The sequence below is a fragment of the Grus americana genome, chromosome 18 (genome assembly GCF_028858705.1).
Source record: "Grus americana isolate bGruAme1 chromosome 18, bGruAme1.mat, whole genome shotgun sequence".
Lineage (NCBI taxonomy): Eukaryota > Metazoa > Chordata > Aves > Gruiformes > Gruidae > Grus > Grus americana.
The window spans coordinates 11,048,135-11,074,555 of NC_072869.1; the positions used below are offsets into that span (position 1 = coordinate 11,048,135).

Genomic DNA, 26,421 nt, shown 5'->3' on the forward strand with positions numbered 1-26,421 from the left:
CATGGAGCAGGGAGCAGGGCACGGCTCTGCCCCAGCATCTTTGACTTCAGCACGGGCTGTGGTGCGGCACGTCGATGCCACAAGACTCATGTCTCTGGGGCCACACATGGAGCAGGGAAGAGGTACAGCTGCTGCGGCTGCCGTGTCCCTTGGCAGAGGCACTGCCTGTTTGTTTGTCCTCCCTATTGTTTGTGCACAGGAACCACAAAAGGAGCCGCAGGGCTGGACTGGGGAGAGCTGCCCTCCTTCAGCCATGGACACATAAATCAGCCGTGGGGATGCTCTATCTGAGCTCTCCTGGTGTTGTGTGGTCAGAAGCACTTGCTCTGGATTGCCACTTCCATGCTGGATGGGACATTTGCAACTCTTGATGATCATGATCAGATGGAGACCTGGTGGAAATGTGCAGAGCTTATGTGGTGAGAGCTGTATATGTTTACTCCGAGGCTGAATTCAGCCCTTGGCTGCTTGCTCCTCCTGTTGAACAGGATTGCAGTGCTCTCCCCAAATACTGTAACTAGGTCAGCCTGAGGAGAGGGCCTTGTTCAGCGCTCCAGATGTCTATCTGTCTTTTTCTTCCTTGCTTTTTTTTCTTTTTCCAAAGCTGAATCCTTTATTTAAGCTCTCCCCAGAAGCCTGGAAAAAACAAAGACCTGGATGTGTTTCACACACCCTAGTCCTTTGCCTAAACACCTTTCAGCCACATATTATAAATAGATCACCTCTGCAGTTAAGAAGAAACGTCTCTTTTTCAGTGTTGCCTTGAGCACAGATACTCCGGGAGGTGGTGTGGGTCCAGGCCATAACAGACACTAGGCTGCGGTCCCATATGAGGGGTTTGGATATGAAAGCAATTTCTTGCAAATCACTTAAGATGCAATTCCTCCTCTTTGGCTGGATCTTGGGGTCTGAATCTGGGGATGGTCCTCCCATACCCGACTCTTTTGCCTTCCCTGGAGGTACGCCTGGTTTCTGTATTGGTGTGTGAACGTGAAATGATTGGAGTGTAGGGATAGAACCTGAGTTCAAAACCTGACCTCTGATGCTTCTCTCAATGTAATCTCTCACCCTGTTCCCAAAACCAAAGTGCCTCTGGTTGCATGTTCTGTTGATGAGAAAACCCTAAATCCCAGAGTCGGGGGCTGACGAAAGGTGGAGGTCAGGGATGGGAGCTGGGTGGTGGTGGTGGATGAACAAAGATGTTATGAAGCATATTCTCATAATGTAATCTGGCCAGAAGGAGGGAGAATGAATCAATGTCACCTTGAGTAAGCATGGAGATCAGCCTGGCCACATTCCTGAGATAGCTGTGGGAAGATCTGACACTGTTATTCATGGGAGACTTAAAACAGAGTCCAGAACCAAGGGTGTAACCCAACCTCAGGAGCAGTGGGAACATGAACAAGATCAAGGTCATCTCAGGAGGTTGCAAAAGAGAAGGTCAGACCTGGTTCAGCAAGTGCAGAGCAGCTCAGGTTAATTCCTCTATCATGTCCATGTCTGTGCAAGCAACTGCTGTTGCTCAGCCTTGGCAGCGCAGTCTGCCCTGCAGATTAGCGAGTCCCCTTTTCTCCAGAGACCATCTGCTGGAAGACAGGCATGAGAGAAGCAGGATCTGCAATAACTCTGGGAAAGGAACAGTCTTTTTGTGCTCTTTTGAACTGTGCAAAGCATTTGCTTTGCATCTAGACCTTCATGGAGCTGTTTTACTGGAGAACGAGTTCTGTTTTAGCAAAGGGGATAGGGGGCAAAAGCTGGTACCTTCAAATAGCTTTTGGGATATTGTATATGATATTGCTTTGAAATGGAGCTCTTATGGGTCTTTCAAGGAATCAGGATTCACCTCATCTCTGATAGGTGTCTAGGAAAGCCCCAGCCAAATGGCCATGGGGACTGACTACTCCATAATTTCTCAAATTTTGGATCTTTCTGTGTAACATTTTCTGCCAGGATGTGGCTGGAGGGGAGATACTGAGGGTGGGGGACATCCCTAAGCAGGGTCCTAGGAGCTACTGTGGAGCTCACAGGGCCATTGGTCTTGCTTAGGACAGGAAGACTTGGGCAACAGACTCCACGTGGGTCCCTCCATGTCACCTCCAGTGGGTGCTATCAGTTAAGGCTCACGGTTCAGTCCACTTGAAAGGGCTGATAAATACGCTTTGCTCTGCTAATACAATGAAGTCCTCTCAGCCCCACTAAATACTTCCAGAGTGCTTTGTTACTTATGGGGGCGGGGGGGGGGGAACCCAGCCCGTTTCTAATTGTCACGTTCAAGTCTTGTGCAGGCAGAGATGCATTCCATATGGTGATGGGATCGGGGCTGCCCAGCTTGGCACAGCCAAGCAGTTGATGGGAAAATGATACATTTAATTGTATGGATGTCATAGTACTGGAGTAATTTTCTTAATCCTGGAATTGGAAATAAATACAGAAAATAACGAATATACAGTTGGCTGGGGATGATTCAGATACTTCATGCTTTCCTTCGTTGTGAGGAGTTGGAGGGCAAACATATGGAGGAGGTTCTCATTTTCAAGCTGAACAAGACATATTTGAGCTGGTTGTAAGTTTGCTGGGTTGGGTTTATGGAGATTTCAGCCAGCTGAAAATTTGGCCCCATGTTATGAAATGGGATTCCAGAGTCTCTTCTTACTTTCAAGGAAGAACTTTTTGATGTGTGGAATTGGACTATAAAACCCAAGTGAGGGAGAGATACCCTGCGCCCAGAGCTGATTCCTTCTTCTGCTCGTGGTGAATGCAGTGTCTTTACTTTCCCCTGCAAATCTCACGTTTTGATCAGTTCCTGCTGCCTGCTGGAAACGACTGCAGCGCATCCCACGTAAGAGCCACATCTTTCTGCTTTGCAGGCTTCTCCTCATGCTCTGTATGTCTGCATTTGCTCCTATCCCACTGCGAACAGCAGCGTAGCACCTATCAGCTGGGATTATTTGCTGGCAGCACTTATTCTCAGAGGCAGAGGACGGCAGGACAGTCTCACCATGGAGGTAACTATGTATAGGTAGAAACCAAAGTCAGTATGGTGGGGCAGGCACACTGCTGTACTTGCATACCATGAAGCAGCGCTTTGTGAGGTTGCAGAGAAGAGTTTAGACATGGGAACAGAGCTGTCAAGCCCAGCATCTTACATCTGAATACCAGTACCCGGCACTGCTGCACATTTTTTGAGGGTTTCCTAGACAGATGTGAGCTGTGGGGCTCATGACCAACCTTCCTGGAGGCTGATGTGCAGCTGGCACTGCTGTGATACACTTGTGGTAAGGCCCGCACTTACCAGAAATGTTGGATCTACCACAAACGTACTGTTTGTTGGGTTTGCACATGCTTTGCTAGTCATCAGCCTGGCTGGAAACACTACACATCTTCTCCAATCAGGAATCCTGGAAAACCGGAAACACAGGTAACCCCCCTGAATCTCCAAGAGAAATGTCCAGGAAAACCTGAACAAATTAGTCTTCCCCAAACTGCTGCTTCTGCCAAACAAAGATGTAAAATTCCTAGCGAAAGCAGAAACGTGGTTATCTGTAACCCACAGCAATTTCAGCTTGGTTTCTAATAGTGATTTGTTTGAGCTCTGGAGTGTGAGGTTTAACTTTACTCCCAAGCTGTTTATTACTCTAAACACTCCTGATATCTGTATCAACATCCTGCCCAGGTTTTCTTAGTCTTGAGACAATTAATAACCTTGGCTCTTGCCAGCAGTGATACTAGAAATGGCTCGCTCTGACTTCAGGCTGATTACTCTCAGGTCACTCCAAAGCATCCTCTCTCTCAGAAGTGGATCGGGCACATATGAAAGGATGGGGAGGGAGGTTAAACGTGCATCTCAGCCTGTGCTGCTATCTCCATGAGCTGCACTCTTCATTATTCATACTCAGCTGCAGACCTCACCAATTTGTGACCCAGATAAGGTGCTCTGCATGTGCCTGGTCAAAATTTGGGCTAAATTTGGCACAGAGAGCAAGGCTGGGAGTGATTTGTCTCCTGTTTGTCCCTCTTTGTGAGGTGCTTTAGACAATAATATCAGTGACCCACCTTTCTCCTGCTACCAAGCACTTCATGTTCATTCACTTGGATTCATTCTGCTCTAGATCCTTGGGGCTGTTCCCTGGGAATAAGGGAATGACATGGCTCTCATTCGTTCCCTTTCAGAAGTCTTGCATTTGGTACTGACTCTATTTAATATTTCATTTTGCATTTTCATAGCTAGGCACTTATAGACATTAATTATTAAATGGCCACGTTTCTTGAAATAAATGTATAGATAAAGACAGCTGCTGGTGTTTTCTAAAGCGGGGATATGCTATCGGGATATGCTATTCTTACAACTTTCAAATAAAAATCTCAAAGGCCCCCTTTTTTTGTTCAATATTTTCAAAGCTTCACTTTCTTGTTCAGTGCAGGATAACACCTTCAAAAGCACTCAGTGTTGATCTAACCTTATTCTGACTGCAGTCCCTAAAAAATGGTGCTGAGCCATTTGAAAAACCCTCCCCTTGCCCCTCTCATCCCTGAATCCACTGCTGTAACAATACTCCCAAGCTTTTAACTGCAGCTACATCAGGCCAGCATGAAAAGTTTGCTTTTTAGCCTCATTTCTATTAATTTGGAGCAATTCCGTACCCTCAGAGGAGTTGCTCTGGAGGCGTATGAAAGCAAAGTGTGATTCTCTCCAGCTAACTCAAGAATTTGGCTTTGCCCCTCTCCCATCAGATGGCTTGGGCCAGGCTCAAGGCCCTGGTGACCCACGAGGGTGGTGGGAGAAGTGGGGTTCACTGTAGGTGTGCGTGGATGTGTTGTTCACGTAGACGGAGGGTAAGAGGAGGCCTGGGGTGGAGGGGCTCGTCAGTGAGATGGGAAATCTCAGCACGCCAGCATCAAAAGGCAGGTGATCTGAATATTGCTCTCAAACACAAATTCCCCACTTAATTTTTGTGACTGCTGTGATGCCTCTGTTTTAGGGGTTTGGGTGCACATTTGAGGCTCCTTACTGTCTGGAGTGGTTGGACCATGCCTGCCTCTATCATCAGCGGAGGGGGAGCTGCCCAGGTCGGTGCAGCAGACAGTCTGCTGCGGTCCCACAGCACCAGCTGCAGCGTATATACCTCATAACACCATTAAGATATATTTGCTTTGAAGAAAGGCAGCTTCACTTCCTCTTAATAATTGATATTACTCAGATCTTTGAGAATGAGAGAGAGCAACCCAGCCTGGTGAACCTGCCGCCTCTCCAAACTCGGTCTCCTTTCCTCCTGGTGACATTTCTCCTTGGTTCTCCAGCCAACCTCACCGGATATTGCCTTCGTAACTGCAGTGATCTTGTTCCTTGCAGTTGGAAAGAATCTGTATCTTTCGTGGGGGGAATCGGGGCAGGTCCTGGTGGCTGGAGGAAACACCTCAAAAGCTTTCCTGGAATACAAAGTTCACCATGAGCAGTCAGCCTCCCTTCATTAGTCCCAACAAGATCAAGTAGGACGGATTGGCTCATGGGTGGAGCTGGAAGAAATTAATAAGCTCCTCTTAATGAAGAGAGTGCTTTGGTTTGCTGTGTCTGGCAGACTGTTTTCATCTTTTGTACTTCTGGTAGTTGGCATCCCGGGCAAGACTGAGGGACTTCAGTTTGGGAGTGGTAGGCATGCACTCAATTTGCTGCCTGCCACTGGCAGAGGATCAAGGCTGGAATTTTCATTACACTTGCTTCGCCTGCCAGAAAGAAGCACTTTGATTTAATTCTGGTGGCTTCTTGTTCAATGCCAAGCTTGGAACGTGATGCTCTGATGTCTTCCAGCTTCTTAAAGTAACCACAATGTCCCGCCGAGGAAATATATATTTATACAACAGAGAAACTGCATTTAAGTATGGAGTCACTTTATTAACAGCAATTGTACGCCATGCTATAGGTGTATCCTATGGTTTGGAATATAAGACTGGCTCCTTTCGTAATCCTATGCACCAAGCCCTGCTATGATCAAAAATTAATGATTCCTCAGTAACTATTCTTGGAAGGCTCATCTTTTTAAAAAGCAGTCACCGTGTTGCTTATCCCTGGAAGAGGATAAGGGATGCTAACAGAGCTGATCGAATGCTTTCTGACACAAATGTCCTTTAAGAAGGAAGACTGTGCTTTTGACAAGATGACATTTTCCTACAGAAAGCATCTGCTCGCCTCAAAATGTTGCTTTATTGCCAAAAGAATACCTCAAAACCCAATTGTATTATTTTTTGGACAAAAATCCAAAAGCTTTGGGGTTTTGGCAACAGATTTTAAGGATTCAACTGGAAAAAAAAAAAAGGTTTTGTTTTCCAAAAACCAAGAGGCCCAAACATTTTTTTCTTTTTAGTTCTGTTTAAAAATTAAGGAAAAATGTGACCATATTTTCCATGTGATGGAGGGGACCCTATTTCAAAGCAGCTCTAGATGCTTGAAAAAAATGAGTGTTAGTGGGTACTTAACTACAGCAAAGTTCTGTCATAAATCATGTACAAAGGCGGTAGCTATTGCCAGATAGAGTTCAGTCAAAAATCAAACTTTTTTGCAGATTCGTTGAATTTTGCTTTGGGTTTTCTGTTCCTCATAGCACTACCTGAGCAGTTGCACTGTCTCCTCTTCCTCTTGGTGTCATCAGCAGAGGAATGACGGTGGATCTTTGCACTAAAAGTGCTGTGCTGGGCATGATGGGCTGGAGGGTACATGGAGGAAGGGGCCCCATGAACCTGGAGCTGAAAACACAAGAAAGAGGATGTGAAAAAGGGCCCCACATTTAAAACAAGACTGAGGACACAGGTCTTCTGTCCAAAGGTCTTCTGCCCTGGGATATGTGAGGACGGGGGGGGGAAACCTGTACAGGCTGTGCAATTGCTAGAAGCCAACCTACAAGCTTTTTCTTCCTTGCAGATCTCTGTAAGACAGATTGAGCTGGTCCAATGTGGAAGGAACAGATGAAATAGGAGGTGGAAAGAAATTCTGTAAATGTTTGGGCCCATGAGAAGTTTCATTTTTGATAGGGCTCACACATCTGGTAAGTGCACTATCATTTCCATTCATTTTGTATTGACTATTATAATATACCACAATATTAATGTATTAATATATTCATAGAATGTCAACATTTATATATAATACAATTAGTGTTTTAATATAAAAGTCAAAATGAAATTAATCAACGTGACATTTGAAGCAAAATCTTTTGACATTGTTGAAATGAAACAGCCTTATGGAAAAGTTTTTACCCATCCTGCTCCCCCTTCCACTCCCACTTGGTTGCCAGCTGCTTCATTCCAGATGCGGCGGTCAGACTTCGTTTGGTCCAATGGTCACATTTGATAAGAAGGTTGGCTCAGCGCTGACCACATTTAAGTCACTTTCCTTAGAGAACCATATGTAGCTCTTGCTTGAACTTGATCCCAACTTACTAAACAAATAGGTCAGAGAGCAGAAGGTGTCTGGTTTTCAGTGTTGAAGTACGGCTAGCCCATACCTCAGACTGGAGAGCAGGCAGTGCCTGGGCTTCTTCCTATTAAATGCTGATACAGAAAGATCAAACACAACCTTTTTCCTTTCTCTCCTGACCCTCCGCCCCTAACTTCTTCCCAAAAACTCTATTTGCATTTTCTTGGTTAAAATATTTCCTGTCCATTAGTCCAGCCATATCTTCCATTCACCATGAAATCCCATCTAGAGATCACCTCTGAGTCTACAAGCTCGTCCTAAAGTGTGTCTGTCCCCACCCTGTGGTACAGACCCATACTTTTGATATGTCAGCAGCTATGAAGTCATATGCCCTAGGCAACCCTTTAGCTCTGCTCTGTTCTTCCTTTCTTTTACTTTCTTCGCTATTTGGACCATGACCTGAAGTTTGTATTAATTTGTTCTGGTTAATAAAAAATCACATGCAGTTCAAACATGATTTTATTTTGCAAATGGTTCTTCCTGGGAAATGCAAAACAGGAAAAGATAAAGCAAAGAACTTTTTTTTTTTTTCCCCCAACAAGCCAATATGGAATATGTTACAATCAAGTCTTGCTGGATGGGAGGCTAGGGAACACAGACAAAGAATTAAAGACCACTGTTTCATAGCAAAATAATAATATACAGATATAGATATGTTTATGTACATATGTATATGTATATTTATCAGGAACCCAGCTCTCTTTTCATTTGCACTGGCTTTGTACCACCACAAGAGCCCATGGGAATGAATCCAGAGGTACCATGGTGTACAGGAGGAACCCCAGACTTGGCTTTTATTTATGCTGACCATCCTGTAATTTCAAACATTCTTCAGGTTCCCCCCCCCCCCACTTATTTGGGGATCTGGGAACTGCAGCCCTGTTTGGGACATACCACAAAAGATTTGGGGTTATCGCATTTCTGCATAACAGCATATAGCTGCTACTTGCGTAGGGTCAATGGGGGCTAAGAGTGCACTTGAAAACAAGAGCATTGCTCTTAACACTGCCTGCTCTGCTTAGTCCCTGTTGATGTAATTTTCACCAAATCCCAATGCAGCTGGACCCACTCTTAAAGAGTCCTTCACATCATGTCCAGCGCTTGATGAAAGATGTGTAGTCTTACCTACAGAGCATGAGATTCAGGCACTTGGCTCCTGGGGCTGCATCTGTGTAAGACAGAGCTGTGGCCACCCTGCCCAGGGAGCTCTGCAGCCAGGCTGGGGGCTGCAGGGCTTGCACCGCCCTGGGGGAGCCCCAAGTTTCAGGAACTGCACCCAATGGTGCCTGACTTATGGGAGGAGATACCGGTATGTCTAGGTATTCCAGTGCACGCAGGAAGCATTTAATTTAATCCTTAATTCTGGCATGAAAGGTCACTGCCTCCAGCCAGATTTTCCTGGCCATGCCCTCTTCTCTCTGGCTGAGAACACCAGACCTTCAATGCACCGTCTTAAGGCTGACAGCTCCTGTGCAAAATAGCCCTATAACATGAACACACATAGGTTACAGTCTATCCATACAGAGGCAGAGCAGCAGTGGTGGTGCTTCTTGGAGGAGCCAGACTCATTGCCTGCAGGCGATTCAGTGCAAGCACAGACATTTCCAGCTGGGAAACCCCAGACAAAAATACGGGAAAAGTACTTGTGAGCACTCCTGCTCTGCACCAGGAGCAAAATCCCCTTTGCGTGGGTGTAGTTTTCACTGAACTGTCCTATTTAGTTGTATTAGGAGCACAGTCCCCAGATTTGTACTGTTCACACACATCCCCAGCTGATTATAATTACATTTGCACATACGATATACAGATATAAAGGGATTTAATCAAAATGTAGCTACCAAGTGGAGACCCAGTGACTGTATGTTCATCAGAAAATCATTATTCCAGGTTGGCAAACTTCACTTCAGAATTAAAAGTGAGATTTTTCATTATCCCATTGCATATTTTCAGTTATTTCAGACACAAGAGCCAAAAAAATAAATCAGTGCCAGCTTGCAGAAATATGAGTTGGTAGAATGGTTATTATTATTATTTATTGGATTGCAGGGAGGGATCTTGGGGGGTTTGTCTTGATGGGTGAGTTACAGGAACATGAGCTCTGTACCAGGAGGGTGAAGGGAAAGGCATTCACATTCAAGGCACTGCTCTGCTTTCTCCACATCTGATTTAATTTCTGTAGGAGAAATGGAGGGAAACCTGAATAGATTTCTACAACTGCAGCTTCAAACAGAGGGCTGTGGGTCAGATTCACTGTGTAGGGGATTGGAGGAGGAGGAGAGAGACCTACAGAAGTTTGTACCAGTCCCTCAGGTCTCTGCTGCACCCCAGTCCCAGACTGGGAGGTGGTGGCTGATGCCCACCTTAACCATGGCAAGTAGGTGTTGATCCTGAGACAATATGTGGGGCCATAACATAACGGCACAGGCATCTCAACATGGTTGTATGATAACATAATATAGCAATTGCAGAGAGACATATACTGTATTTCTTGCATCTTGCTATTGGTTCAGGTATGTTGTATCTGCGATGCCTGGAAGAGTATTTCATGTCCTCACCATAGCTGGGGGATGTCGAGCAGAGGAGGGATGGTACTAAGTGAGCCCCTTGGTGAGACTAAATCAAGACAAATCTAATTTATGGTTTTGCTTAATCACTTGTTTGCCAAATCTCTCTCACTAGGGCTGCATTTTAAGAAAGAGATGACAAAGAAAACCAACAAAATGGATTTCTCCCCAGGACAGAGAGGTGAATGGGTGAGTTTTGTATGGACTCTGGTGCAGATAGATCTATTTATTACAGGTAATTGTGTAGAATGAGGTGAGGTCACAGTGATGGCAAGAGAGATGGACAGGTGGATGTATGGATATATGTGCCTATCTGAAAATGCTAACAACAGATACTTCACCCACAAACATGATTTGTTAATTCAGCTGTGGTAATTTTTGAACAGTAACAAACATTATTTCACAGACAAGATAGGGATGGAAGAGTCTGGTAGGAGAGGTTGTTGATCCACTTCACAAAAGATAATGAAGGTCAGAGCACAAAACAAGTAAGCTAAACAAGAAATGTGTAGAGTTGGCTCCAAACTAGGTTGAGACTAGAGTTGTTTTGGTACAACAGAGCTTACACAACAGCCTAAAATGTCTAAAAAGCAAATATTTCTCCCCAGCAGTGGTAAATCTTACGGCATCAGACATTATGGGTACAAGAAGTCCATTACAAGTAACACAGAAAATCCCTCTCCATAGCAAGCATTTCGGTGGCACCTGCTACGAAGTGAGATCTAGGAGGAGGTAGGCAGGAATAATAGATACCTGCCCTCGATTAAACTAAGAAATCAGGTGACCCAAAAGGCATGAAACTCCAAATTCTGCACAGTGCTGGTGGCTTCGGAGGAGTCGCTTCACTTTGCATCTCCCACTGTTTTTCATCTCTTCATGCTTCCAGGGCCCTGCCTGGCCAACCTGAGACAATCTTGCTTTACAGATCTTAACAGTTAATCTTTAATTAAGCCATGGACTGTTTTGGTCATTAATGTAATGTGGCAGGCAGGGAATAAAACCTCGTAAAAACTCCATCCTAGCTCTGATAGATCATGCTGGACCTCAGGGGAGCGCCTGGGGAAATGGCTGCTCCATGGGAACAAGATTTCTCTGGAGCCTGACCCACCGACACGCTGTGGGCTTCCCACATCCCTCCTCAGGAAAGGTTTTCCTAGAGCCATAGAGCAACTAGTTTGGTCAATTTGTGATTATTCGAGTAGGAGGTTTGTTGGGCACTGGCCAAAAGCTTATTGAATAAGAACCGCCTCAGAGGATTGTGGGGCAGACCCAAAGCTGAATGTAATTACCGGCTTATTTCTAAATTAATATTTTGTTAGGGGTTTGGGATAGAATTTACTTTCACCCACCCTCCCTCACTGCACACACCACTGATCTGGGTTTGTTCAGCCTTGGAGCGTGCTTCAGGTTTTACTGCATGTGTCTGAGATTGTTAAAACCTGTGAAAGTTGGGACCGTTTAAAATCAGAGCAAAGAAAGGGGAGGAAAAATAGCTTGGAATGGGTGAATGTCATATAAATAGCAGTAAAACTGTTAAATCTATTTGCATTTCACACCCAATAATTTTAGACTCCACCTCGAGAGCACTGCTTGAAAGTCAGCACTTTTAATTGTCCAGTAAATTTCCTTTCAGACAGCTGCTTCATAAACTGCCATTGCCTGCACAGTGAGAAAAAACAGATAAGTGATTTATCTTAGGATGGAGACCAAAATGCCCATTCGTGTGTCACTAGTTCCCCCCTCTGTTTCACTTAAATCAGCGCCTGTGGGCATTTGGTTATGGCTCTGCAATCTGTCCTCAGATGCTCAGTAGCACCAACCTGCACATCTGAGATGTCACTTGACCACCATAACCTGGAACGGTCCCTGGAAGGTCTGCAGCCCACCCTGCCCACCGACCCTGCTCACCGCGCCCTGCTACACCGGTAAATCACTCTCTGCCAAGCAGTGAATGTGCTGGTTTTGGAACACGCAGCCATAAAGCGAATGGCTTCTAATTCAATTAGAGCTCAGGAAAAACTGCTGAGTTATGTCACATCTGTTTAGCTTGACATTGGTTTCTCGGAGGTCTAAGAACATGGCCAAAGGGGAATTGAGCTTCTTTTTTTGTTTGTTTGGGGTTTGGGGTTTTTTTGTTTGGGGAGGGGGGGGAGGTTGAGCACCCTTTTTATTTTTTAAAAAAAAAGTTTAAAATAAATTCTGGCCATAATTTCTTATGGGATTGTTGCAGCAGTTGTGGGACTGTTCTGTGTCCTCAAATATGGGCACAGAAAGGACCAGTCTGGTTTCATTTGTACAACAGTTTCAAAGAAAGTTGACTCTGGCCACTGCTGCTTCTCATGTCCCATTTCAGACTCTTCACAGACCCATATCTCTTGATTTTGGAAAGGTCCGTTTCTTCCTCCCTCTTCCTTTTCCTTTCCCACTGTCCTGTTTGTCTCTGCCATCGCCGTCTTTCCTCTGTCCCTATTGAAGCAGACCACCGCACTGTTGAGCACCTCAGGGGTGACAGGTTGTCCCAAGTTCTCCACTGTCATCCAGTGATGAGCACTAATAACTGGACTAACCAGCAAGGTAAAAGTTAGATCTGTTCATCAATAGGAAATGTGATTAAATGTGGAAAATAACTTTTTAGCTATTCCAGTGGAGAGTTTTCGTCTGAAATCTCCATGACTTTGTGAAGATGTCAGGAAGCTTATTATCTCCAGAATTTGGGGGTGTGTTTAGGCTTTTGTTTAATTTCCTCAATCTTTAAAGAAGATTCAAAAGAACAAATGGGAGCAGTAGCTTTATATCAGATGTGGGGTAAGTTTCCTTGATGCCAAACCTTAACTTGCCAAAATTGATGGCAAAGTAGGCAATCTTTAGCACCAGGGGATGAGGGCACTGTTTGGTGCTCCCGTTCAGCTGCTCCATTCTCATCTCTCCCCACCCAGCACCCAACCATTACCACAACTACTAGTTTTATTCCAAGTTGTTGTATCTTTGGGTGAGTGTGGATGAAGGGTAAAACCTGCTGCCAGGAGAGAGGCCAGAGGGTCATTGAGCAGAGTTTAGGGATCCCTACCATGGATGTGCTCAGGTTTTCTTCTGTTGCATTCTCTTCATCCATTGTGGGTGGAGAATAAATAAATAAAAAAATAAAATAAACAAACAAAAGAAAGATAAACCTTTATAGAGCACGTTGGTCCAGCTTCTTCCCAGAGGCTGGTTGGGTGGAAAATCAGTAAAGAAAAAGAAAAAAAAGAGTATAGATACTCATATTCTTGATAAAAACATCTTGCTTGGTCTCCTCTGGGCGTCTTTCCCTGCTGCTGGAGATAAGAGCTTGCTCCTATATAAACACATAAACACACACATACCTGCACGCATCTGAAAGAGGCCACTGGGACTCTGAGCAGGTCTGCAGGCAGTTTGCTTGCAATCTGTGCATCTGACCCGCCTTTGCCCTGCAGTCACAGCTGCAGCAGCAAAATGTGTGTTTGTGTGTGCATGGAGGTAATGCTGGCAAGCGACTTCTTTTTTTGATCTGCTGCTTAATAATTACTGCTTCGTTATTAGTTTTAAAAGGTCCTATGTGATCACAAATAGATTTATTTGCCAGCTATTGCTTAGATAGGTACAGTAAAGTAACCACCAGCCTCATCTATTGATGCATGTGCTTTATCATGCATTTAATAGTCTTATTTCTCCATAATGAATGAGTCTTCCAGTGGGAAATAAATTGAAATGCCAGTCTGAGGATCAATCAGTGCAGCCTCTATAATGGGAAGTTCACGTTCTGTGGTGAAGGTATTTTTCTGGAATGGCTTGGCTGCACTTTGTTACCATGGGTTTTGGCTTTGTTAAGGTACAGGTCTAGAAGAAATGGATAATAGAAAAAATCAGAGCTGAAAGAAAATTCAATAAAAATATGCATGGCCCTGGATGATAAAGATGCAATTTCCCATTGCCGTGCATTTGTGAGACATTTCCTTTGGGGGAAAATAACTGAAATGCAGTGCCAAAGCAGAGCCTTGTCTGCCTCCAAATAAGAGGAGTCCTGGTCGAGGCTCAGTACTGAGGTCTATGGAGTCCACTGAAACACTCTGTGTGCTTTCAACCGAGCAGTTGACCAAACATCTGCAGGACCAGACATTTTCAGAATAGCAATTAAAACAAAATTAGAGGATGGGACTTCAGGACGTGTTGGATGGGCAGCACATGAGGACTTGCTGCAGGTGGAGGGCGCAATGAATTCCTCATCCTCCCTGGGGCTGGGTGGGAGGCTGCACTGGGAAGGAGGGCTGGGGGGATGTGTCTTTATTTCCAGGGTGTCTTTATTTCAGGGTGTAGGCCTGATCTGAAGCTTGTTTGAATTGATAAAGTTTCCTTTTTGTCTTTATTGACTCACATTCATGGTCAGTAGCAGCAGAACTAAAGTAGTTCAGTACCAACGGGCCAGAGAGAGCTTCGGTTTGAGTTTGGGTGCCTTTGTCTTCCTTGGGGCAGAGACTTGTCCTTGGGGTAGACTTCATCCCATGTAGCTAATCTCACCTAGCCTGGCTTTCCTCTGGAGTCAATGAAGAGAGATGAGCACCAAGAGAGGGCAATGCACCTCTCCAGATTATCCTAAATCCCTTCCAATGCCTCGAGGGTGCTGCTCGGTACTACCCTCACGGCTGGTGAAGAGCACAGATATTATTGCAAGTGTCAGCTGAGAATGTGATCTTAATATAAGGAGGGAAAGAATATGTTAAAAGTTAATTTGCCATAAAATATGTCCAAGTCCCTTTTTCGCTTTTACAAGAGGTTTTTAACTGGGTAGGCTGAAGTGGTTTGCGGCAATAACGGGTCTGTCGTAGGGGTGATAGATATCACTTTACTGATGGTAAAACGATATGAATCAGGCTTGTCTGCCAGCGTGATTACCTAATTGTAGCGGGAGAGTTCAGCAAGGCCATGGCAGTCGCTGTGATTAGACAGAGTCTGTGGGTTGTTCCACTCCTGAGCCTTATCACTCAGGTTTCAAGGCTCGGGAGAAATATGTCAGGGCAGCTGTCAGGGATTGAATGAACCGTCCTCAGCAGTGGGCGATTCTCCTTCCAATGCCGAGGCGAATACCCTTGAAAAGAGATGGAGTATTAAAAAGTGTGGTGCCTGGGAAAGGGAGGGGCGGGAGGAGGATGAATGGTAAAAGCTCTTATTGCGGCTTTGGTAATATTGATCTTGTCATTAATAATGCGATGAACCTTAAGTGAAATTCAAGTGTCAGTGCCAAGGCAGGTTATTTCTGTCATAAACGGCACATCAGAGAACTCAAGAACAGTGATAATAAGAGGGATGGAGAGGAGAGAGGGAGAAGGAGATGTTGTTTCTCGTGACCCAGTGTTTGGTGAGTGGAAAGGAGATGGTTTCACCTTGGGGTGGGGGTTCAGGGGAAGTTCAGTGCTTCTCCAAACTTGAGAACTCTCAACAAAACACCTTACAAATTCAACAACCGCCCTCATTTTCCGACAAGGAATTCCAGCATCTCTTGCAATGCTGCATGGTGACCTCTCCTTCCCTCATGCCAGGACCTGAGAGTCTCATGCAGCCTTCCCCGCATCTTTCCATTTTCAACATTTCTCATTTTTATTGTCATTTTCCCTGGGAGTTAATTTTAAATATTATTAAATGATTTTATATTTTTTTCCATCCCTGAAAAATTTTCAAGTTTCCTTCTCTCTTGAAAAAAAAAACCCATAATGTTTCTTTTGAAAGCAATATTTTTTGTCAAATTATTTCTCTATGTAGTAGACTGCCCTGTTCCCACAGTGCTACATGATATTTCTTCAGTCAGGGGCCTGAAAGCTCTCTAATAGGAAAACTGTGACTCCTAAATGGAGCTGAGACCTGCCCAGCTAGCAGTGCTGTAAGTCCTCCAGGTCCCAAGCTTGTTGGCATCACTGCGTAACAGAGTCTGCCTTGCAGTAGCTTGGGGTAGGACCAAGCCTAGAGTTTTCTAGGGAAGGGCATAAAAACATTTCCTCTCTGCACCCATAAAAAACGAATTGTCATTCATTACATTTCATATTCCTGTTTTTCAGCTGTTTAATTTTAGCTTTTATTTGCCGGAAGGGTAAAAGGTCATTGTTAGCCCAGGTTTGGGAAATGGACAATGCAATGGGTTATCTGCTCTAATTGCTGTGCTGCTTAACACTTTTGCTGATTTTGGATGTCTTAAAACACATTTGTATTGTTTATAGCCATGCCTTCAGCACCCAGCTGGGGACGTGACCTTGGACTAAGGGCATCTCTTTTGCATCTCCCACGAAATTCTCACCAGCCTTGACGTATCCTGTTAGAATATTTCATCCCCTTCCTCTGAAAATCAAGCCTTGCTGGTCAAAAGATAAGGAACTGGATATAAGCAGTTGGGGAGTTAAGAAGACCCTGAGTGGATTTGGTGTCTTGGGATACCTCGGGCTTTACTAGTGGCAGGTTACATGAAGGGGACTGAATTCTTTCATGGTATTTTGCTGTTCACCGAAAAATATGTATGGGTCATTGGCATCCCAAATCTTACGTTTAATCTTTTTCCCATGCAAACTTTCCTAAAGGCCTTGGCAGAATTTTCTCTTTCTCCTTGAGGTTTTTGGAGGACATGAGAGAACTCTAACATTTCAGATGCTTTAAAAATACACCCTGGACCATGCAGAATATAACCTTAACATTTCCTTCCTGTAGCAAATTTCTTCTTTTTCAACATTCAATGAAGCTACTCAGCTTGCTTTTATTTTTTGGCCTGAATGGGACACAGAGAATTGCAGATATGAGCTCCAGATTAGATGCTGATACAATGCAAACATACTACAGAGGAAATACTGGTGGGGTCAGGTTCCCTCCTTAGATTGTATCTTTGCAGTGGGTTGCTCAGCGTGGTAACTCAATCTTATTTAACAGTTCCCTTCAAACCAAGGTGATTCTGTTTTCCAAAGCATTAAAAAGCTGAAGCTAATTGCATCTTTATTTCATTAAATATCCAGAACATTGCACATATATTTCAGGAAATGGTATGACTGGATTTACAAACATAACACCACATGTGCAGTGTCCATGAAAGCAATTTCATAAACATTTCTTTGCTGCTTCCAGCTCACTGCCTATATTTTCAGCAGGGCTTGGTGAAAAGATGCTACCACAAAACTATGCTTTGTGCTGCTTTCCTCCAGGAAAGCCAAGCAGTCCCAGACATCTGTCTCCTGGATAATGGGTCTCTTTAGAGAGCTTTGAGACCAGCAGCCCAGGGGAGGTTTGAAGTGGACTGGAGAGTATCTGCCAGGGAGGAGGGAAGAGATCTCAGAAAAACACTCTGGGCATGGGACTGGAGAGAGACCATTTCACAGCTAGATGCTGCCTTCTGAGATATGGAGAAGTGCAGCAACCCACACATTACTGTTGGGCAGGAGTAATGTGGTGGGGAGGAACAGGGGAGAGCAGTGAGCTGTACAAAATGAACTGCTGTCTCTAGCACCAGGGTGTAGATTTGCTATCCCTGAGCTGGATAAAGAGACTGATATCAACAAAATGATGCACAAAGCATCTCTAGAAGCCTAGACTCCTGTTAGGACCTGTCATAGCCCCCCTGGTCAGGACAGCAGTGTATGATTCAAACAGTTTCTTGCCCAGAAGATCCAGTCTCTCTCTCCCTACATAAACAGGGAGCAGCTAAAACAGAACTCAACAGCAAGTGGTCCGAACTGCCACCTCTTCTTTCCATGCAATGTACTGGAAGCTGCAGCTCTGGATAACAGTTGGTGTGACTTGGCCATCACCGTCCTGAACGTCGGTGTGAGCCTGTGCAGTGTGAACATGGCATAGGATTGCTAAATCTGGAAAATCTGCTTCATGACCCAAAGTCTTACAGCTGTGTGATGGAGTAAATGCTCTGGGAAGGACAGCGGCGTCTCACTCAGGTGGTCTTCTCCGACGAAGCCCCCTGCCAGGCACTGCTTCCTGAGAGGGAACAAGAGGAAGGTGTGGGGCCGAGTTTACAGCTCTATGTAACAGCAGATCAGAAAAACAGTCTGTTTTCTCTTATCTAGGCTGTTCTGATCATCAAAAACGATTCATCTTGAAACCCCTTAGGCTCATGAAGAGACTGTGACCAGTTCAGATCTTGAGACCAAGTTTGACTGATGGTAGTTGTAGCAGTTCTTCAGGAATTGTATTCCTAAATACATTTCTCTAAAGGCTTTCTGGGCACTTCCAAGGTCTTGGGAAGGCAGAAGGCAGCATGCACCACCCCACCTCAGAAAAGAGTATTTGGGTAAATTGCAGCTTAGAACAATGGGATTTGACTGTGAGCAGAAATTATATATTTGGCATGAAGGGCATTGCCATTACCACACGGGTATGGACAACCCCAGCCAGGCAGACAAGACTCAAAAGGAACAAGTGATTAAATACAGACCTGGAAGGTTTACTACCTTTAATGTAACTCACACTGAATTATTGTTATTTGTTGCCTGGTTTCTAAGACTCTACATTTGTCTCATGTTTTAGATCTTCTTCCAGTCTCCAGGGATGGAAAACAGAGAGCTGAGATTCTTGGGCCATCCCTTGATGGCCAGAGGGGATGCACATTGTGATTCTGGGGCTGGGGATTTTCAAAAAAACCGCCAAATATTACAAGAGTGAGGATAAAAGTCTGAGATGAGCTCTCAGAAGTCTCATAATTTTGCTGTTTGCCTCCAGTCTTCAGCTCCTGGAGCCTTGCCATTAGGTGAAAGCACTGATTTCCATGCTTTTATTGAGTATATTTCTATCACAGTGGTGGAGACAAACAGCATGTGCAGGGTAGGGCCACCTGATACCACCATCCATCCTAAAGCCTGAAGCAAGTTAAATGAACCAATGACGTACATTTCTGCTTAAGGTCCCTATTTAGGAATTTTTTATAGCCCCTCTTACAGGCAGAATCTGATCACTTTGTGCTCTCAATATTGGTCCCACTGGCCTAAACCTCTGTGCATTTCAGCTTTGGTGCTCGTGCTCTGGGGAGATTTGGGCAGGAGCCCATCACATCCCTCACCTTGCCATGGGACGGGGTGCTGGTGAGATGCATTGCCACCTCCTCCTCCTCACGTCAAGGCTGCAGACTCCAGATGTTCAGTGCTGGGACTGCTCCGCAGCCTCCTTCAGCACTGCAGTCATTACCCCCCACTAGAAACATAAGCAAATGTAATCAAATAAATATTCCCTTTCTCCCTCCCAAGCCTTCTCTTAGCAAAAAGTCACCACCTTAAAAAAAAAATTTTTTTTAAAATCAAATCAGCTGCTCTCTCCAAGCAAAGCTGGTGTTTATTGCCTGGCCAAGGCTGACAAAACCCTTCCCTGTTTTTTAATCAACATGAAAAACGCCCCTTCCCTACCCACCAGCTCAGCCTCCCATCCGTGACAGCCCCCTTCCCTCTCCCAAACAGGCAACAGATTTCAATTTAGCTTTGAGCGAGGGAAGCTCAATTGGGTTATTAAATTTCACACACTAATTGACACGCCTGCCGTAAAATATAACTTGCACAAACACAATTTATACTAATGACGCAGGGGGTGAAGCTTTCTGCTTCCAGTGCCCCTCTCGTTCCCCTCTCCCCCAGCTCCCATGGGAAACCGGCTTAATTGCACCTCCAGCGCAGGGGCGGTTAGCAGGGGTGGGAGGTTAAAGAGAAATAAATACTGAAACGCTGATGGGATGTTTCCTGTTTTGGCAGCGATGCGGTGTGCAGGTTTCGGACCATGCTCCTCTTCCCGGTGCCGCTGGATGTGCCCAGGCACACCTCCCCATGCACGCCGCGCTTCGACTTCATAAATCCTTAATGGCAACAGATTAACCTCAGCCGGGTCCCCTGGCACGAGTTAACCACTGATGTTTTACAGATACGTTTCTGCAAGCCTGTTTGGAGATCTTCATTTCCCCATGATGGACAGGCTGGCAGCCCTCCATCGCTATCCGAACGGTTGTCCTCCACCTCTTATTTCTGTTGGGGAAAACCCTACGACAGACAAATTCATGCCCAGGAGTTTCCCTCCTCGCTGCTCCATCGCAGAGCGTCAGACACAAATCTCCCAGCACAGTTTTCCTCCAGTTTTCCCCCATGACAGCTAACTGGATAAAAGCAATTTGACAAAGTGTCCGCAGTGCTCTGTCGAACCAGAGGGCAGGGGCGGATGCCGACGAGGCTCCTGGGAGCAGCAGTACTGGCTCTGCTGCTTCCCCAAAATTGCTTTCCCCACAAAAGTTAAAGCACAGCCACAGGTTTTTTTCTTCTTCTGGAAGATGTTTTTAAATAATTGATGACAGAATCTTTGCAATGCCTTGCAGTTTAGCTGATTCTGTTCTGTAGTTGCCCTAACAATTTAAAATAGATGCTCTTTTTCGATAAATAAATAAACAAATAGTTTTAAAATTAGACTTTTTCCAAACATGCACTTGTTTTCACATTTTCAATTCCACTCCCCAGGTCCAGGGTTGCTGGACAACAAGGAATGGAGTTGACATCCTTAGTATGGGGATGCTATTATAGTAAGGCCATATTCCAGTAAGAGATGGGGCTGCGCAGCTGATTGTAGATATACGTTGGAGCTGCATAGCTGGGCTATAGTATGACATCTTCGCATAAGTCATACCATCCTTCTGAAGTAAGAGTCAAGTGACTCGCAGAGCCATAGTCTAACTTTAGCTGTGTCTGAATCACAATGTCAGAATTCAAAATTTGTTGTGCGTGCCAGTGACTAGGAAAAAATTGAGTCCCTTTAGTGACTTTCTCCTGCGTGTCTTTTCATGGAAAAATCTTCCTGACTATATACAGAAATAACAGTTTGCAGGGCCAGGGAAGGTATAGGCTCTTCATGCCTTCTTATTCCTGAGCTTTGATGAAAAGACGCCAAGAAGTTACTGGAGGGGGAAATAATCCAAAATATCCAGGCTGGACCTAGCAGTGATTTAAACCTGAAACTTGTGCTCAAGAGGAGTTCTTCATGCCATGAGGCAATACTCAACATCTGAGGGACACCAACCCACTGGAGGATGAATATGTCACCATTCCTGTACTGCTGTGTGCCCCTTCGCAGCTGCCAACCTGGGGCAAACCCGAAACATGGCTGGGCACTGGGTCCTGCCTGGGCATGGCCCCATTTTCTGGAGGGAGGGATGGAATTCAGCCAGACATCATCTCTTTTGCCCACCCAGGGAGACGGCAAGGCTCGGACCCCACTGCTTCAGCCACTCATTAATGCAGAGCATGGATTTCATTACACTGATCGCTCAATTCTGTTATTAACAAGGCATAAATCTCCGCATTAGTCACTCTCAGCCTTCAGGTCACAACCCCTGGGAGAGGTCGGCAGCGGATGCCCAGCCCAGGTCATGGCCCTCAACCCATTACCTGTCCCGTTAACTGGGGCTGCAGAGATGGGCTGGGGGACAAATATTGGGGCTGGCTGCCCCCTTTACACCCATTGCCAGCTTTTCCTTACACATTACTCTGCAGGAGCTTTATAGACTTTCCCAGACATGACTGCAATTCTGGGGTCTCAACACCACAGTCCTGAGCAGGGTCTCAGGGAAGCACAGAAATTAGTCTGACCACATTCACCAAAGCCATGCCTCCCACCCTCAGGACCTCCCAAAACCTCCCTGCTCCTGCAGTGTCCCAGAAGAAATAGGAATTAATACAAACACAGAGAGGCAACAGATACCTGCCACCAGCCTGCTTCTTCCTCTTGGTTTTCCTACCAGCTTCCTTCTTCCCTGTTGCTTTTTCCCCTTCTTTTGCTCTGAGCCCAGCACTGGATCAAGTTATTTGATGTCCCTCAAAGATTTTATTATCAGAGACGGCAGCAAACAGCTATTGAACTTCATGCACTGCTCATATTCCTCCTCCAGTCATGTCTCCCCCCCCGGCTGAAGAGCCCCCAGAGCCCGTCTCACACCTCGCAGTCCCTGCTAGATCACACCTCTTTTCTAGCCCCCAAAAATATTTGGGGCTAGAAAAGACCTGTTTCCTGCTGTATTGACTCTGAATTTCTTTCAGCAGGTAGATCCGGGTGTGCTGTGTCCCTGGCAACACCGGCAGCTATCCCAGAGAGCAAACAAGGACACGTGCAATAGCCCTGTCGAGTTATGGCACGTTATCGGGTCACAGCTTTGAACAGCTCCAGGGCACCGTGGGATGGGAGTCCCCCTGTTAGCATGGCTGCTCCAGGGCACCGCTGCTCCAGGGCACCGCTGCTCACACGAAGCACAAAAGCTCTACACCACACCGACCCCGCTTTGTCTTTGCAGCTTTTTTTGACACCCAGAGGGGGAGGAAGGGTAGGGGGACCAGGTGGCATCCATCCAAAATTGGCAAGCATTTCATTTTTGTCTTTATGGGCATTTTGTCAAGCATAACTGCAGACGGCAACTCTACAAACAGTAATTAACCACAAGCTGTGGGCAATGTTAAAGTGCTTGCCCCCTAACCTGCTGGTACACAGGAAATCTGAGATGCTGCTAATAGGTTTTCAGCAGCTGAGTCCATTTCTGGCCCAAATCTATTTGATATGGCTCTCAGATAACGCTGTTGATTATTTTCCTGAGCACTCACCGAATGCTTCCTGTTGTGTGAGTCTTGACTGCACGAATAAACAAACAGAAAGATGGGCAGGGAGCTGGTGAAATCGATACCCCGTCCCGTCAGCAAGTGCTGGTGTCAACTAGAAACGCAGCTATGAATTAATTAGCTAAAATACAAGGCAAGCTGACAGTCCTAATTAAGATGGGGAGTGACAGTCTGGAGGTCCCTGGCCTGCCCACTCCATTTTCTCAGGACTTGTGAAATATGGGGGGGATCGTCCCTCCTGCCTTGCAGGTGGCCAGATGGGAGAGCGCGGGGCTCCCCGGATCAATAGCTCATCCCAGCCATGGCCTGCAGCAGCTGCTCCAGAGGAAGGAGAGGCAGGACCGGGTGGTTACAGCAATAATGTACTCCCTCCCCTGCTCCATCCGCAGGGAATTTTCCTCCTTCTTCCCCAGGAGTGAAATTTTGATTCATGACGCAAAGCAAGAGGACCCAGCACCCTTTCCAAAGAGGTTGTTTTCCAAGTCACGCCTCTTTTATAACTCTGGGTGCTCAGGTTACTCCTGTAAAGGAGCCATCTGATTTTGCAGCACGGTGCTTTTGGTCCTATCTTGCAGTTGTTAGTTCCACAGGGAAACTGTTTCCTGGGAAAGCATCTGGCCAACAGTTCACTCTCCAAATTCAGACTCTCGATCTGGATGTCTCTGTGCTGGGCTGAGCTCTGGAGCCCACGCAGGGTGTTAGGCTGGTGGGGATTGCTGGGATACGGAGCATCTTCGCCAGATCCCTCCCAGCCCACACTCACGGTATGCCAGTGCCTAAGGTGGACCTGAACTGATGCTCTGACCTTGCCTGATTCTCTTTGTGGCTCTCACCCCTCACGCCTGGTCCTGCCCCACCAAAGCTGCCCATGTACGGGGGCTGAGGACTGACTCCTTTGGGCACAGGATCAGTCCCAGGAGGGGGATGCTTGGCGTTTCTTTTTGACAGTCAAATACGTTGTCTGTGCCAGTCCTGTTTCACGCTTTCCTTTTAAATACTTTTTTTAAGGTTGCATTTCAAGGGATTACCCTCCGGAGCTGACAGACAGACAGGTCTGTCAGTCTGTCTGCTTAACACTCTATCTTTTCTGCAAATACCCTTGCTCTGTAGCATGTGAGCCCAGGATTAAATGCACAGAAAGAAACAATTCACTGTGACTTGGCCTGTAAAGTCTTTTGAAAGTTAAGTTATGGCTGTTAAATGTTAACACCATATAATGCCTGTCTTTATCGTATCTTTGCAATAAAGTGATGACATGGCTCTATTATGAGCTAGTCACATAGAAGCTCCCAAACCTACAGTATTGTAATGGCATTTAATCTCCTCTCCAAGTGCCTGAGATTTTCACACAGGCTTTGTCTGCAGCGTTTCTCTGGGATCGCTGAGCGCTCACACTAAGGCGAAGACATTTTAAAGAGAAAAGATGAAATCGTCAAGTCCACCCCCAGCTGTGCGAGGCCTGGGAAACCTCGCACTTTCCCTCGGCTGCCACAATGCCGTGCCTGCCTGGCTTCTGCCACCCTACCTGTCCTTTTCCCATCCTCAAGGACAACCGCAAAGTTGCTTATCAGCCTGTAAATCAGCTGTGGCAATAAAACGCTGGCATCCAGAGCAATAGCTTTTGTACTAATGTACTACTTTGCAATTGCTGTGCATATCCAACATATTAATGACACAAATTCATTACAATAAATGAAGACACTGACTGGCTGGGGGCCAGAGTCAAGACTAAGGATCAAAAAAAAAAAAAAAAGAAAAAATTGTCGCTTTTGCTCCTGCCAGTTGGCAAGTTTGGGATGTGAAGTTGAATGTGTTGTAGGCGAGCGATGGGAAGAAGTGACTGCTAAATACAGTAGTAACGGTGCCAGGGATCTGGGGAGCGAAAAGGGAGGCTGCTTCCCATGTGGTCAGTGCATGGACAGGATTTCCAGGTGGAATTAAGGAGGCAAATGGCTACATCAACAGAGTGATGGATTATGTAAACCGGCTTGCGGTTTTCAGGTAAGAAAACATGTTTATTAATGTGAAGGACTCATTGCAACCTGAAGAGGGGGATTTTCTCGATCTATCGATTTATCCACTCTTCCCTTTATTTGTCTCTCTACCGCTGGATCCATCTCTCTCCATTTACTGATCCAGCTGTGCCGCTGCACTCCATGTGCTGCTCTTTCCATTGGTGGTCTATTGGTCTATGTATTGACAGTGGATACAGAAATTATTGAATACCTCACATCCTTTATTGTGAGAGATTTAAAAATCTTTATGTTTAGTTTAGCAAAGGAAGTGCAGTGCAATATGTACCAGATCTAAGACAAGACACTTAATATCAAAGGGGTGTTTAATTTAGTAACAAGAACCAATGCCTTCTAATTAAAATTAGAGCTATTCAAATGAGAAATAAGGCATGAATTTTTAAGGATGAGGAAAATTATCCATTGGAACAAGCGATCAAGACAACTGATGAATTCTGTTGCTTGCAAACAAAATCTTCATAATTCTGGAAGTGAAATTATAATCAGCTACATATTATTAGGTTAAAAATCGAAGCAATTCAATATTTTATGACCCTTGTTCTAACAGGGTTATATCAGGTGATATAAACACCTGGATGGGTGCTCTGTAGCCAGCTGAATGTGGACCGGTGAATCCAGCCTGTGAGTCCATCTATCTACACAGCATCAGCCCTAGTCATGTCCTGGCAATCAGGCAATCGCTTAAGAGAGATTCTGGTCTGGAAATGCACGGTTTGGACTTGGGGCTGGACAAAATGGACCTAGTTTCTGCCATTCCCTCCTTTCTCTCTTGAAGTGTGTGGCAGGGAGCATGCAGCATGGCGATAGGAAGTGTGGCCCACTCATGTTGCTCCAGCTTGCAAATGAATTCATGTTGATGAAGGAGAAGAAAATGAAATTAAGACTTAATGAAGGACATAAGCCGCAGTTTTCAGAAGGAACCTCTCACGTGAGCAAAACTCATGCTCCTGATGTTACATCAGAAAATGTCTCTACTTGCTCGATGAGACAGCAGAAATGTTTAGTTCTGCAACTTCTATTTTCGAATAATGTTGTATAGATGGATGACAAAGGCAAGGAGCCCACTGAACCTGTCCTCAGCCCACCTCCTCCTCTGGGAACAGCAGCCGCCTGAGGTGCGACCACATCAGCTGCAGGGCTCTGAGCTCTCTCTGCCCTTGCTGTGGATGCACCAAAGGTCCTCATGGCAAAGCCTCCTGTCTGCAGGTAACAAACCACCCTCCAGCATGCTGGGACAGCACTTGGGGGGGTGGGGTGGTGGGGTGGGGGTGGGTAGGGGGATGTTATATGTTTCTGAGCAGCAGGGCAGCACAGGTTGATGAAAACAGAAAATGGAAGTCACCCATAAGGGCACCAGGCAGGCTTGCCATGCCATGAAGGGATGTTATCCCCACGCAGGCTTGCACATCCCTGCACATTTCAGAGTTCTTCTGCAATTGTGCATTTTTTACTATGACTGCGGATAGGAGTCAAACTCCTCGGCTGTTTCTGTTAGAAAACACTTTTTTTTTTTTTTTTTACCACCTCCTGATCGCAGATTCTTTTCTTTTGCCAAGGGGAACATAAATAAAGCGTCCCACACTAGGGCAGATGTTGAGCTGTTTCCTGACACAGCTCTGCCGGGACTCCTGCGCTGCGCTCCCAAGCACCCATTCATTTAAATACCGCAAGGCGAGAGCAGTTGTAGGAGACAGAAAGTTTCTGTTCAGACCAACAAAGCAATTGAAGGC

At 45.6% G+C, this 26,421-nt stretch overlaps 1 long non-coding RNA gene across 3 annotated transcripts; it reads left to right on the plus strand.

The window, feature by feature from the left end:
• Positions 1-76: 76 nt before the first annotated feature.
• LOC129214818 (uncharacterized) lies at positions 77-22,242 on the plus strand. 3 transcript variants are annotated; one of them, XR_008579823.1, is made up of 5 exons: positions 77-419; positions 6,914-7,037; positions 10,148-10,221; positions 11,835-11,957; positions 16,260-22,242. It is a non-coding gene; the product is annotated as an uncharacterized LOC129214818 (long non-coding RNA). The 3 variants fall into 3 exon arrangements; XR_008579825.1 differs by having other exon boundaries at positions 19,767-22,242; XR_008579824.1 differs by lacking the exon at positions 77-419 and adding an exon at positions 2,692-2,839.
• The last annotated feature ends 4,179 nt before the right edge of the window (positions 22,243-26,421 follow it).